Source organism: Lactuca sativa, chromosome 5, assembly GCF_002870075.4.
Source record: "Lactuca sativa cultivar Salinas chromosome 5, Lsat_Salinas_v11, whole genome shotgun sequence".
NCBI classification, from domain to species: Eukaryota; Viridiplantae; Streptophyta; class Magnoliopsida; order Asterales; family Asteraceae; genus Lactuca; species Lactuca sativa.
The window spans coordinates 203,733,669-203,749,850 of NC_056627.2; positions in this window are offsets into that span (position 1 = coordinate 203,733,669).

Consider the following 16,182-nt stretch of genomic DNA (forward strand, 5'->3'; position numbering starts at 1 on the left):
CTTGTCATTTTTCCATCATTGGTGGTCATCTGGCTCTTCGTATTCAGCTAGACACATGCACAAGAAACACAACTTTATATATGTTGATCGATATGTTTCCATTGTGAATTACTGTCACAACTGGCAAAAATTAGGTTAAGATGTGAATTCCTGAACAATATAATCTCTTTATATAAACCCAAAACTCGATCCAGTAAGCCAAACACAATCATTTTGGACCTTAGCCCAAGGATTTTCTACCCAAATCTCTTTTTAGGCCAAGTCTTCCTTATTGGGCCAAGAACCCATATGTGGGCCATAGTTGGGCCGAAATCTCTTAATGAACATAGTTTTGGGCCGTGAAGAACCCTTTAAAGTCTTATTGGGCTTAATACACTTCTTTTAGCATAGTGTTGAACCGAAAACCACTCTTGGGCCGATCCAAGCCCAAAAACGCATAAAACATAAATGGACCAAGGTGTTCTCGGCTATCCTTCAAGCCCAAAAATCTTTACTTCCTCCTCTCTCCTAATTAGCCCAAATCGAATTATATAATAGAAAAAAAGAAAAAAAATGGTATTAATTTAAATAGTGATACCTCAATTTTACACACCATACTTCCATGTTATATCTAACATGTATCAAGAGAGTGATTATTGTCCATCAAATATCTAGGCATGGGTTTCTCTCTCTCCCTCTCCTCTTAATTCGGCCAAGCCTTATCCCTCCTCCACATCCATCTTTGCAAACTTCACACACTCATCTCATTATTCTCTCAAAACTCCCTTATCCTCTCAAACATTTTTTTTCGAGTTTTTCATCATCAAGGAGGGATTTCTAAGATCCTAGGTAAGTCCATGATAAACTCCATTGTTTTATTTCAAGTTTTTACAAAGATCTTTCCTCTTACAACTCCATTTTCGTGATTATGCTCTTAGAACACCAAAACAACACAAATCTCATCAAGAACTCAAGCTAGGTTCAAAGATTCTTCTTCTTATTCATCTACATCTTAAAAACCCTCAAGGTTAGCTTCATACCCCCATATCTTTCATATTTTTCATGTTTTCGGGGGAGGATACAAGTCAACCCTCGTTTAACCGTATGATATTTGCATCTAATATTGTGTTATGTGTTTAACTTTTAGATCTTTACTTGAACAAGAATTTTATCACTTAGATCCTCAAAAAAACCATGAGAAAAGTATGTGTTGTCATATATATTACATATAAACTTGTAGATCTGGGATTATACACTCAAAATAGCAAAAATAAGTGTTGTGTTCAAACATGTATAACCTAAACTCAAAAATCAGCTTTTAACAGAAACGTTTTGGTCTAATTACAGACTGTTTTGACCACATTAACTATAATATTTTTCAAAAATGTTTTGCATGCAAACATTTCAGGTTTATACCTTTAAAATGACTACTCGCACGCATTCATACGGTTTTTCTACAAATTTTGGCGATTTTTACAAAACTGCCTATCATTTCCGGAATAATTTCAGACCAATCTGTGAAGATGAACATTTTCACACTGGTTTGAGGCCATTAAAAATTATAATAAAAACTATGAATAAATTAGAATCATTTTCCAAACTCTCAGAGTTTACATATCTGAATTTCGACTTACGACAATTTTTCTATAATTTTTCTAAAAACAGGGACAGAAATGTCAAAAACAAGAAATTGTTTTCATCATGCTAAAAGCTCTTATACCTGTGTTAGATGCAGGTTTGTATAACTTATATATATACTTTTAAAACATCTAAACATGTTAACTTATATATATATTCTTTCCTATATTGGGCCTGGAAAATTAATATACATGTTTAGTGGGCCTTAGAGTTCTTTTACATGTTTAGTGGGCCTTAGTGTCCTTTTGCATGTTTAGTGGGCCTTAGTGTCCTTTTACTTGTTTAGTGAGCCTTAGTTGTCCTTTTACATGTACATTGGGCCCGAGATATACATTCATATTCTTTTTGAGCTTGAAAATAATATACATGTTTAGTGGGCCTTATTTGTCCACTTACGTGTTTATTGGGCCTGGAATATACCTTATATGTTTTTTTCCGCGTAAATTCGATTAAGGATCTAGTGAGACGTGTCGGTTGACACCTATTGAGTGTACAATCGTAGCCTGTAATTATAACCAGAGTCTCTTGGAGGGAGAGCGGGATTTTTTGTATAGATCTATACGGGGGTGACACCCCACACCTAAGTTGTTCGCTACAGTTAAACTAGGCCAGTCTAGGGTGACAAAAACCTTACCTTATTCCGTCGGCGTCCGAAAAATGCCATGACATGCAAAATTGTCATTATCTAGTATGCTTATAACGGCTCACTTAGAGGAATTAACGTTATAAAATTTACGGTAAACCATACTCTTTTGTTTTTGGATAAAGCGGTAGCCTATATGCATTGGTACTTAACCTCGGGGGTTGAGATTCCAACATTCTCTTACGCAGACAACATCGGGTTGTCTAGGATCAATCTCTTTCTATTTTCACAAACATTAACACACATGCATTAATATAAGATCGAACACAAATATTTCAAACCATTTCTTTTTAGAAAATATCAGATTTTCTGGGAATATTCGCTTCACTTTTACAAGCAAAAGATAACTTAGGACAGGCACGCAGATATTCACAGTTTCAGAACGAGACTTACAAATTATTTTTATAGAAATATCAGATTTCTGAAAGAACTATAAGAACTACTTTAAAAAAGTACAAAACCATTTGTATACAAAAATGCTTATGAACTCACCAACTTTTTAGTTGACGCTAATCAAACCAACTTGTATTCTCAGGGATCCAGTAACAGGTAATAAGCTCGGCTATGAGATCAAGCGGTGCGACTTCAAGAAATTTTACTTTCTTACTTTTATGTAACTGATGAACAAGTTCAATATGTAAACTATGTAAGTGTGTATTTCCAGTGTATGATGTTTGGTTGCTGTCTTTCATTCATATTCAATTGTTATGATATTGTACATGAAGTCAACCGGCCCCGAACGTTTCCATCGTCCCGATTCGGGGTTGTGACAATTACGATGACACCCATTTATTGAAGTGTTGATATCTCAGTTCCTTGAATACCGCCATAGCATGAGAACAACGTATACATGAACATTTCCATTTCGTACACATACCAACAACGAGATTCCAAGTTTACTATACCATTTTTCATTTGGCCAGTCACCTCATATATGTTTTGATCAATCTCATATACCCGAAAACTGGAGGATTTGTTGATCCTTTTATCGATAACCTTCTTAGCATACTCAGTAATATATTTTTTGCATTAAGCTATAATTCTTTTTATGTATATCTTGTCATGCACAGTAAATTATACTACAATTATCATGGAAATATTATAATATAAATAGTTACATCTAGCATTACGCCGCTAACACCACTATTGTTGCATAGTTGCTCGAAAGAAATCATTCAACATTGTTATTGGTAGTTTATGTGCGTCTCTTGATAACGCATTTATGGACTCGGTGTTGTTAAATGTCATAATATTGTACCGAACCACAGGGAAACACGACCTTGCCCATTTATCGTAACCAATTCTGTCTAGCCATGTACGACATTCTTTGTTTAGTGCACTACGTAGCCTACCCAAGCTTTCTTTGAAATCAAACTGCTGGTAAGCTTTTGCGTCACACCCCCGAACCAGACAGTGGAAACGTCCAAGGGCTCGCGTGACTTAAATTGAATATCATCACAATGAATATACATGAATCATAACATAAACATCATCGTGCATCAATACATTACAATTGACATTGTTCACATCAAGTACATTGTTTAAACATTACATATCCATAACATAAATTGTTTGATAGTTTTCCAAAAGCATAATACCCTAACATACTTGGCATTACTCCTCAGCCTACCTGTTACCTGAGAATAGAAGTTATTTTGAAAAACGGTCAACATATGGAATGTTGGTCAGTTCATAAGCATGTTGTTTTGAAAATGTTTGTATAGTTTATAAAACCCAGAAAATCCGATATTTTCTGAAAAGACAATTGTTTATACCAAAGTGTGAAGATCCGTAGTTTTGTACGTGAGTGATTTCAAAGCGTATAAATGAGAAGTATTGCATGATAGTTATTGAAAAGTACGAGTGAATGGTGTTGATTTCCTCGAAAAAACCGATGTTTTCCAATCAAAAAATATAATTGTTTCAAATTGTTATACCGTCACAACGAATGATTATGATTTTTCCTTGATTACTCGGATAATATTAGATTTGTTTATGTGAGTCGTTATAACCATGCATGATAATGACTAGTTCATCTGTCTTAGCATTCTACGAACGCCAGAATTGATCTTAAGATTTTGTCACCCTAGACTGGCTGAGTCTAACTGTAGCGAACAACTGAGGTGTGGTGGAGTCACCCCCGTATAGATCTATACACAAACTCTCGCTCTCCTTCCAGGAGACTTTGATTATAACTACAGACTACAAACGACCCATAGAGATGCCGCCTGTTATTACTCACACGAATCTAACATGAATTTGATTATCATTGATTAACGACATGTATATGTTTACTGAATTGAAGGTAAGCCTAATAAACGAGGAGAAGAGGGTTACAAAGTCCTACTAATCCCACGTATTATTTATGGCTATTGGGTATACGAAGGACACGTAAGCCCATTTCGCATTTGATTTATTTGGACCTTACTGGCAATGCTAATTTGGCCACTGAGGCCCAATAGCACTTGAAAACCATTGAGGGTCCCTTAAACATGTAATTGGGTCACAGGAGGCCCAATAACATTTATTTTTATCGTTGGGCTCAAAAGTTATGTTAATGGGTCACGAAGGCCCAATAAGAATGATTTGAGACTTTCAAGCCCAAAGATTTGAATGTTTACTTGTTTTGGGTATAGTACTATAGTATAATTGTTGGAAAGTTTGATTGAACGATTGTTAATTTCGTATCGGCACGAAGCCGGTCGGTTATTTCTAATGATATTTGGAATTATACGTGTATTCATATTTCCATTTTCATGAGTTGTAGTTTGGTATTTTTGACTCAAATATCTTAATAATAAAATAATTCGTTCAAAATATTGGTTTGACCTTTTCAGCCATAATTTAATAAAAATGATAATTTTAGTCCCTTATTTTTAAAAAAGACATTTTAGGCCCTTAAACCATTTTCTTGACATTTTTGACCCATAGACTTGTTTAAGTGATGTTTTTAGTTCAAATTCACTCTTTGGCAGTTTCAGCCCCTCCAGTAAAGATTTTTTCAGTTTAAGCCCAAACTTTTCGCAACTTTTACAATTTTGGCCCAAAATCCAAAAAGTTTACATTTTTTATCCCTGTTTGGAAAATAAATCATTTTAACCCCTGAATTAGTTTTGTTTGCCCTTTTACCCCCTGTTTTTGAGAATTTTACCATTTCAATCCCTTGAAAATGGTATTTTTCGCAATTTTTGGCTCAATGGGCCGAAAAGCCCAAAATTTGGCCCATTAAGCTACAAATTACATTTCTAGCCCTTAAAAGAGTATGATATTCATAAAAACATTTATTTTTACTGTTTTGACTCTTTTAGTCCTTAAGAAAACCATGGATGGTAAATTTTTAACCCAACTTTTGTTAATTTGACAATTTAAGTCCAAAAATGGGTTTTATGTTGTAACATGCTTATTATAACCTTAGATGATAAATTTTCTTAACTTGTTATGTGTAATACATCCTAGATCACATATTTTCCCCCATGAACTATAGATCTCGAAATATCTTTCATTTTTGGCACTTATTTACCACATAAATACAAGAAATCACACATAACATGCAAATACACATAGATCTACACATTTTACTTGTATTCTCCCCCATGAAACATGTGAAAATCGAAAATAGAGGGGTATGAACTCATCTTTGCTTGTTGTCACGGTTTTGAAGAAGAAATGGAAGAAGTTTGATGCTATTTTCGGCCCTAGAAAGCTTCTTGAGAAGACTTTGGCTTAGATAGGTTCTAAGAAGCATGATCATGAATTTTCATGAGTTAGAAGGAGATTTATAACAATTTCAAGAAGCTAAACCATGGATCTAAGCATTAACTTACCTAGAATGATGATTTTTGTGGAAGAATCTCCTTGAAATGCCCTAGATCTCGAAAGTTTTGATAGAGAAATTAAGAAGTTGTTGTGAGCTCTTGAGAGATGCTTAAGTGAATTGTGAGTGTGTGTGTGTGTGTGTTTTTCCTTTGGCCGAGAATTAAGAAGAAGAAAGGAGAAGAGAGAGAAGTGAAGAGATGGTTGCATGGAGGTATGTAATGTTGCTTGGAAGTCCATGGTGCAATAAGGAGGTGGCTAAGCCTCCTTATTTCATGAATTTCTATTTTTTTGTTTTCCTTTTGGGTCGAGAAAGAGGGAAGAAAGAAAAGAATTTGGACCTTTTGTGCTTAAGTCCCTATTATGGGCCCATTTTGATGATTTTCGGCCCAATTGGTCTTTGGAGATGGTTCATGGCCCAATATAAATCAAAGTATGAGTTTTATGGCCCATTAGGGCTAATTAAATTTGTTATGGCCCAATAAGGCCCATTAGAGATAAACTAGTCCATTATAGGCTTATGGGGCCCAAAATGTTAAGTTTCATGCAATTGGGTCCAATTAGGGTCCATTTAAGAGTTCTAAGCCCAAAATAGCCAAATTGGAAGCTTATTGGTCCATTAGGTCCAATAAGAAAACCCTAGCCCAACATGGACTTAAACCGGGATTTTTAGGGTTTCCAAGTTTACTTGATGAACCTAGGTTTGAATTTGTTTCCGTAAGATAAATTTCAAGCATAACATGAATTAGGGATACTAGTTTAACAGTAGATAATGTTTACAAGAGTACATAATTTCCTAGCTAGGATGCTAGTTGTGACATTTTGCAGCCTCCCAAAACAAAATCTATGTTCTTTTTTGTTCGTCGATCTTTGATCTCATATTTATCAACAAATGGCGACAACAGACTTCGTGATATGCATTTAGGAACACAACTTGAATAGCCAATTCAATTGAATTGGCTCTATCTGATATGATAGCCAAAGACGACATGTCCCCAATACATTCTTTGAGTCTTGATAAAAACCATATCCATGACTCCCCAGTTTCAATTTTCCCAACACCAAATGCAATATGGATGATTCGGTTTTACCATCCATGCCTACTGCTAGGAACATGGTGCCTAAATATTTCCCTTTAAGGTGTGCTCCGTCAATGATAATAATAGGATGCAAACTTGTTTGAACCTAAAAAGCATTCAATATTAATCATTAAAGCAAACACATGTGTAACAACATTAAAAATAAAGAAGTCATAATACAAGAAATATTACTGCGCAACCGATAGCCATGAAAAAGTATTTAAATTTGTTGCCATAACTCGTCTTTATATGTGTAACCGTCCCTGGATTCTTCTTCTCGAAGTTGTAACAATATAAATGTAGTCTTTGAAAGCTTTCTTCAAGGGTCCTTCTTAACAGATTTAGAACATACATTTTAGCACTCCATGCTTGCCAGTATGAAATATGTACACTAAGACGGTTATTTAAAGTTGTTTGTATTTGTTTCCCACGCAACATATTACATGTACTATCAACTAATATGCCCTTCAAGAAGTGACCGAATACCTTTTTGTTGGCTTGTCGGTGATGTTGACGTAGCTATGTGTTTAAGCAAGTGTGTTGCTCTGATAGTTTAACCACTTGAAATGTATCATTAGTATTATGTTTTGTTGTCCATATCTGCCAATCATAATTATCCATAAATCAAACAGCTTCAAACCTATCTTTTGTGGAATTTTCACTTTATATTGGAAGCCTTTAGTAACACTTTTGAATCCTAAATTAAGCTTAAGTTGTTATTTGCTTTTGAAGAGTTGGTATAACTTCACATAGGATGTATAATTGTGGGCTGTGGCACATTTATGTTTTTCTTGAGCTAATTCGGGCAATGGTAAAGGTTCAGGCATACCTCAATGGGTGGTTTATGTTTCTTCGGAATAAAAAAATAGAAAGGAAACTTTTCCTCTTTTGGTTTTTGGGGTTATAAGGGCTCAATTTCCTCCTCTTCACCATCAATATCTTCACCATCAAATTCAGTATTACTCTGAAAATGTTCAACTAGCTCTCCATGTGCAATTATATTACCATCATCAACCAACATCATTAGTTTTCCCTCGTCATTTGCTGATTTATCAACATCAACTATATGAGAAGCATCAACAACAACCTTACCTTTATACTTAAAATCACCCCGACTATAGGTTCTTTTTAAGAAGGAACATGGTTGGCTTTCATACGTAATAAATTACAAATTTGGTTACTGCCAGCACCAAAAGACCCATTTCCACCAGAACGATTTTCCCTGACAAATCGATGAATACCACTTTCCATAACATTATTAACAACAAGCAATTGTACTATGTTGGGTGGTATACTACTAACAATACTAAGAAATATCTGACATCACTATCATTAAGAATCTGCATAACTACATTTGATCCATGACATTGAAAATATAGACATATTTGGTTAGTGTGTAACCTGGACTTTGAAGCAACCAACGTAATTAAACCAACAAAGTTGATATCATTTCTTATATCTACACCAAAGTATGTGTAGTCTGGAGCAATATATTGCATAGAACCTTCGATGCGCTGTCATTTCCCTCCACTGGAAACTAGCACTTGAAAAAATCTCGTATACATACTAATTCCAGAACGTGTAAGGAAAGTATCAAACACACAAATATGTTGCATATATGGAACAAAAGAAAACAAATACCCTAATTTTTTCTCTCCAGAACACCACTCCGGAATGTACGTGCATTCCGGACTACAAGCCGGAATTCACTTTTTCAGTCCGGAATGTATTGGGGGTTAGATTCCGGACCTAATTCCTACCAATCATCAACAACTCTGGAACAAAAATAAATACTCCAGAATATTGTATTCTGAAATACTTTGGACGACCTAACTTCGGAATGATGTTACGTGCTCCAGAATAGAATATTTCGGAGAAAGTGATGATTTCTCAAAATAATAATAATAATAATAAGGTGGTTATTTTATAAACAAACTCGTTTATAAGGGTTACTTTACCCAATTTCCCTTAAAATATTCTTTTTGATGGGAAGTGAAATTGAAATAAGATTAGAGATGAATCAATATTAGCATTATTTTTCATTTTAAATGTAAAATGCAAAATAGAATAGTGTTGGAGATGATCTCAATAGATACAAACATATGCAAACTATATCATTCGTAGCGTTGAAGATGATCTCAACGGATACAAGCACATTCAAACCCTACCATTGGTAGTGTTATACAAAGGGAAAATGACTTTATGGATAACTATGTTTCCAAATCGTTCAAAAAATACCATTCAAGTTTGGTGTGTCCAAAAAAACACCATCCAAGTAAAGCATTTGAACAAAAAACACCAACGGAGTATATTTTTTATTCAAATTTGACCTTTGGTAACCAGCAATTATCGGCAAAAAATAAGTGAAGGAAAAAAACAATAGGAAAATGACTCAAAGAGGTAACTATGTTTCAAAATTGTTCAAAAAACACCATCCAAGTTTGGTATGTTCAAAAAACACCATCCAAGTAAACTTTTTGTACAAAAAACACCAACAAACTATATGTTTTGTTCAAATATTACCCACCGGTAATTGGTTCTTACGGGTTAAATGATAACTAGGCTTAACTATTATGACATGGTATAATAATGATTGACAAAACAATAAATGATATATTCCTCCTTTAAAAACCGATTTAGGGTTTCCTCATGAACGAATGACCTCTTCTTCTCCTATGATTGCTCTTCTTCTTCTAAAGTGATGATCTTGAACTCAAGTCCAAAACCCTAACTCTTAACTTAAGGCAAAAAGGGCTCCTTTACCCCTGCCTCAAAGGACCTCCCTCCCCTTAAGGCCCAAATCCATAAAAAGCCCAAAAAGGCATCCAATTTCACACCCCAAAACCGAGAACGGCGGAAATGTTCTGGGGCGGAGGACGTCATGTATGCATCACAACAAATGTAAAGTAGTAAACAAGCAACAACATCATTCATTCACCAGTCTTTCATATCAACTAATCAAAGCAATGACATTAAATACTTATGAACTCACCAGCTTAAATGCTGATCTACTCTTTCAAAATAACTTGTATTCTCAGGTTACAAATAGACAGGTGTCGATGCAAGGTTTAGAGAAGACGGAGCAGTCAAGACTCGTCTTTTATTTTGATCAGTTATCATGCTGTCTTGTACCATGAAAGAAAACACTTGTAACCAAAATTATACTATTAATGCAATGGATGATGTTGTTGCTTGTTTACTACTTTACATTTGTTGTGATGCATACATGACGTCCTCCGCCCCAGACTTTTGACAGTTTTACCCTTTACTGTCCCTGTTTTTAGAAAACTCATAGAAAAATCATCGTAAGTTAAAAACTGAATCCGTCACCTCTGAGAGTTTATAAAATGAGTCTACTTTGTTCCTAATTTTTATTATGATTTTTAGTGGTCTCAAACTAGTGTGAAAATGAACATCTTCACAGACTGGTCCGAAATCACTTCTGAAATGACAGGCAGTTTTATAAAAATCGCCATAAATTGTAGAAAAATCGTATGAATGCGTGCGAGTAGTCCTTAGAAAGGTATAAACTTGAACTATTTGCATATTGTACAGTTTTGAAAGATATTAAGTTTAACATGGTCAAAACAGTCCGTGAACATGACTCAACTTTTATGTAGAAAGCTGTAATTTAAATTTAAGTTATGTTTAGTGTTCTAACTTGTATTCCCCCCCTTAAAACTTGAAGAAAACATGAAAATGTAGGGGTATGAACTCACCTGAAAGTTTGAAGATAGCGAGATGGAAAACCGGGCAGAGTTTCGTCTCGGGAAACGGATTTTTCTCGGGATTCTCGGGAATCTCGGGAGTAAAATCGACTCTCGGAACCTGAGCAAAAGGACCAGGGCTTCGGGTCTGAACGGGCACGGAAAACGAGGCCAAACGTAAGAGAAACGAGAAGAAATGAGCCCTTTTTCCGGAGACCCTTGCATCTCTATTTATAGTGGTGCTAAACGGCCTCGGTACGCTGGGCGTACGAGGGTACGCAGCGCGTACGAGACGTCATTGCTTATGCACTTCGGATGGGACGGCGGGTCGGACGGGCGGGTCGGTAGCTTCGCATAGGGCGACGTGGACGATCCGAGGCCTTCGATCTGAGTACGCGGGGCGTACGAGGGTACGCAGGGCGTACTCCGGTCCTATCCGATGACTCCCCTTTGGATAATACCGGGAGTTTTATTTAAATTTATATTTATTTTAAATAAACTTCAAAAATTCATATCTCCTTCATACGAACTCCGTTTTCGACGTTCTTTATATCCACGTGAAGGTGAGACTAAGATCTACAACTTTCGTTTAGATTCCGTTGGCAAATTATGAAATAATTTTTATTATTTATTTATTAAAATGACGTGATTAAGGAATTTCTTTAAAAATTCATAACATCTTTATCTGACGTCGGTTTTTGCCAGACTTTTTACCGCTGAAATACCATTGACGAGACCTTCAATTCTCATTTAGGTCATTCCGGCTAAAAGTCGTTCGATCTCCGATTCGAGTTTTTTACGTAACTTCGTATTGCCATTTTTCTATTGGAAAAACTTAGAATGGTCATAACTTCTTCGTTATAACTCGGATTTTAGTGTTCTTTATATGCTTGAAAACCTTGATACGATTCCTACTACTTTATTTAACCCACATAAGATTCTAGGAAAGTTCAATTTTTATCTATATTTGACTGGTGTTACATTTCATTGTCTCGAAATATCGGGTTGTCACATCATCCCCCCGTTAGAGGGAATTTCGTCCCGAAATTAGAGTTTAAGCAGAATTGATACTACACTACAGATAGAAGTTTTATTTGATCTTTTCATTCCTAAGTGAATTTAGATCCTCGCATGGCCTTCCAGCGAACCTTTCACTATCGGGGAATGGCTTTGTTTCTTTCGTTTAACTTCCCTAGCATGACAACTCTTCTTGGTCGAACGCATGTTGGATGTTTTGTGGACTGTGAAATTAGTACACCTTGTACCCTACTAGTAGTGTGTCCAGATCTTCAGAACAATTATCACTGCTCCTGACTCAAGATCATGTGTTGTATAGTTAACTTCCTGTGTCTTAAGCTGTCTTGAGGTATAGGCAGTGACCTTTCCTCTTGCATAAGAACACAACCTAGTCGTACTGATTATGAAGTCAAAACCTTGTGGTCGATTAGATGTCGTGAAGATCTAAAAGTAAGTATGATTATTCATGAATTTAGGAAAAAGAATAAGTACTTTCGTTCCATCTGTCTCTCTTGTCCCGATCGGCGGGAAGGGCATGTGTTTGGCTTCTAAGTTTATTCGCAGGGCAGCATGATCACTCGTAGTCTTAAGTAGTCTCCATTCTGAAGTTCTTAATAGAACTCATACCTGGTTCATCAATTACAGTTTCGTGTATACGAGTCGTATATAATTAAGGTTGAAATGGTAGTCGAATAAATGATTCTTCTTTAAGCCCACATCCCAACGAGGAAAAGAAGTTAAAGTGGAATAATCAATTCTAAACCTGTAGAACCTTGATTATATACTACCCCTATGTATACATTCTTCAATGATAGATCAACCGTATGGGTCTTTGGATTGAACTTGACGTACTGCACGAGTGGTACTTCGGGCGGTTTGCTAAGTTTTTCTTCGGAAAGGATGAGAAACATGAGGTGCTCTATGAACGAGTACTTTGTTGTTCCGGAATGACGGTTTTGCTAGAAAGACGATTTCGGAGGAATAGATGTACGTATGAAGCTGCTTTTGTGAGGATAGAATTGAATCAAGTAGTATGATAATGTCGTAATCATAAGGAAACTTAAAGACATTAGATTTGAACAAAAGATGTTTACAGACAAAACAACCGTGCAACCATCAACAGAGTTTCGGTACTTTAGACTTCTACAAGACTATTGCTGCGAATAAGGTATGCTTCGAAAGGCAAGTATACGCAGCACGAGCATCCCTATACCGATGGGATCCCGCAAAAGATAAGACTCTGGTTGCACTAGTTTTGGATGGTTTATAAGTCTGTTTCAATGACACGTCTAAGTTACATTAACGAGGGTTCTGGAGTAGGCTCTCCTTAAGCTGTGATCCTGAGAATTTTTCTCATCTGCGCCAGAGTTCTTTGCTATAGGGAAATCCTTCTTGAAGTGCCCTATCTCACCGCATTGGTGGCATGACTGGCTAGTACTTGCATTGGTGACGGGATTGCGGTGCTTAGCCAGTGTTATGTGGACACGAGTGCCTTACTCATTACTCCACCTTGGAAATTGCTTCCTAAAGCGTTTTGCCGGAGTTGCCACTGGTGGCTGTGGCATGGCAAGTCTTTGGGCTCTCTTACGATCCCTTAGGACTTTACGATATCGTCTCTTCCTTTCGGTCTTTAGGCTTCACAATTCCATGACTGTTTCTATTTGTTGGTTTCCCGGTTTGGTACTACCATCGGAACTCACGGTTCCTTTTTCAGCCTTGATTGTTTTGCCTGAGTTGATGTGTGTAAGGAAAATTGTCACAGCTGCTGCTACTGCAGCTAGTAATGTAGCAGCGTCGATATGGAAGATAGGGGTTTCGGTGCTCGGCTGATCGTTTCTGGATGACGACATGATTATGTTTCACGGAGAGAAAATAAATTTGTGAGCGATTCTAGTTGACCCTAGGTGTACTTCGATTGTTCAATTCAAGAGTAAAATTATGTTCTCGAAAGTTTGACCTACATCCCTACAAAGCAGTCCGAGTACTGATTGGAAGTATGTTCGCGGAAGTTTGACCTACATCCCTATGATGCAGTCCTAGTACTGATCGGAAGTATGTTCGCGGAAGTTTGACCTACATCCCTATGATGCAGTCCTAGTACTGAATGGAAGTGTGTTTATAAAGGGTTGACCTACATCTCTATGATGTAGTCCTAGTATGAGTGGAAGTAAGTTCATAGAATGGTCTCAAGACGCTTGTCGTTCAAGCTGGGGTATCGTTGGTTGGTGAATAACATGATCCAACCATTAAAAGAGACTTGAAAATGTTTCCGGAGTTAAATTACTATGGTCAAATGACTTGACTAAAGCATGATTCAGATAGATTCCAATGAAAGTATGATAAGTGTACTTGAATAAAGAATGACACAGAAGTTAGCTGACTGTCAATACCTTTGATATTTATGACGTAAAAGTTTGGGAAAAAGACCTTGTAAAAGGCCTTACATCATATCCATAAGAGATAGTTCTTGACATCATGAAGACCTAACCAAAAGTACTTACAGTACAAGGTAGTCACATAGAAAGTACTACACAGACATAGACAGGAACACGGTTCTTTTAAAACAAAGAAGGAAGTAAGGTATCTCTTACTGGCGACAGTCACCCCCATGGTGAACCCTTAGTTCGGTTAGTTGACGTTCCATATCAAGCAGGTATCTCTCGTACACTCTCTGGCGTACTTGGAGCTCTATGACTTTGGCTCGGGTTTTCAGCTAGTGTTTGCAGCAGGTTCTCATGGTTTCTTTCTGATCTCTTGTGAGCATTTTCCAGATGAATGGTGCGGAGGGTATGCATTCTTGCATCGGCGAAAACTTCGGCAATCTGATGTAGGGTTGTCCTGCCTTCATTCTCATTTTGGGCCACTCTGCGGACTATGATTGGCAAGATTCTACATGCTGAGCCCCCATTGCTCAGGTCGTAAAAGTTTCGGTCGCCAATAATTGGCATGGGCTGATCTTGACCTTGGCTCCATGTTTCCAAGCATTCTACCCACTCAGGCGTCGGGCCATGAAAAGTCGGACGAGGGTTAGGAATTGGAAAGGGAGTTGCTCGGGGTAGGTTCTCAACCTCTGGTTCGGAATTAGCATTGGCTGAAAGGTTTTCATCATGGTGATCGTCCAAAGGGATAGGATGATCATTCTATGGTTCTTCTCCAAACCAACCAGCTATGACTTCGTTCAGAAGATATTGGTTGCCGTGGGGATGGAGTCCAGCTATGTTTTCTATGCGAGACTTTAAGGGTAAGAGAATAATTATTAGACGAACTATCTAGATAATTATTTAGAAAACCTTCATTAGTTACATCGCTATTTGTGAAGTGCATACCAGCTATGAGTAATTTTAACAGGATAGACCTTCGAATAAGTGACCTTAACTCTGTATTCACACAGAATAGGGGTGAAGTAAAATCTTCACAGATTCTAAGTCTATAACATCCTAATTACATATAGCCTTAGTGTATCCACTTAGCAACTATCAACTTAGTGATGAAGATCCCGTTTTAGTTCTCAAGTATAAAGTACTTATAGTAACACCAAATACTCCTATAGTATTTTAATTTTAATGTTATGTTCTATTGCTCTATGTGGTAGGGTTGGTAAGATTTTAGTATTGTTGCAACCACCCAATTTAAACTTAGGCACATGCTAGTCAACCCTCGGATAATATAGGTGATCAGGCTATATCTTCCCAGTTTTGACCATATGTCTCTAAGCCCACTTGCGTTGCCCAACAATCGTAATTCTTTTGTACTGTCCTAGTGACACTGATTTTAGTATGAATGCAGACACGTATACTTACTTAAATATTTTATTATTTAAAGTATAAACTCTAAATCAGAGTATTTTTAAATCCCATTGTATTTATAGTTAGTATATCTTTTATGGGTTGATATACACAATTCACTATAAACAATGCTCTGATACCAATCTGTCACACCCCAAAACCGAGAACGGCGGAAACGTTCTGGGGCGGAGGACGTCATGTATGCATCACAACAAATGTAAAGTAGTAAACAAGCAACAACATCATCCATTGCATTAATAGTATAATTTTGGTTACAAGTGTTTTCTTTCATAGTACAAGACAGCATGATAACTGATCAAAATAAAAGACGAGTCTTGACTGCTCCGTCTTCTCTAAACCTTGCATCGACACCTGTCTATTTGTAACCTGAGAATACAAGTTATTTTGAAAGAGTAGATCAGCATTTAAGCTGGTGAGTTCATAAGTATTTAATGTCATTGCTTTGATTAGTTGATATGAAAGACTGGTGAATGAATGATGAAACATTTAGTATAAGTATG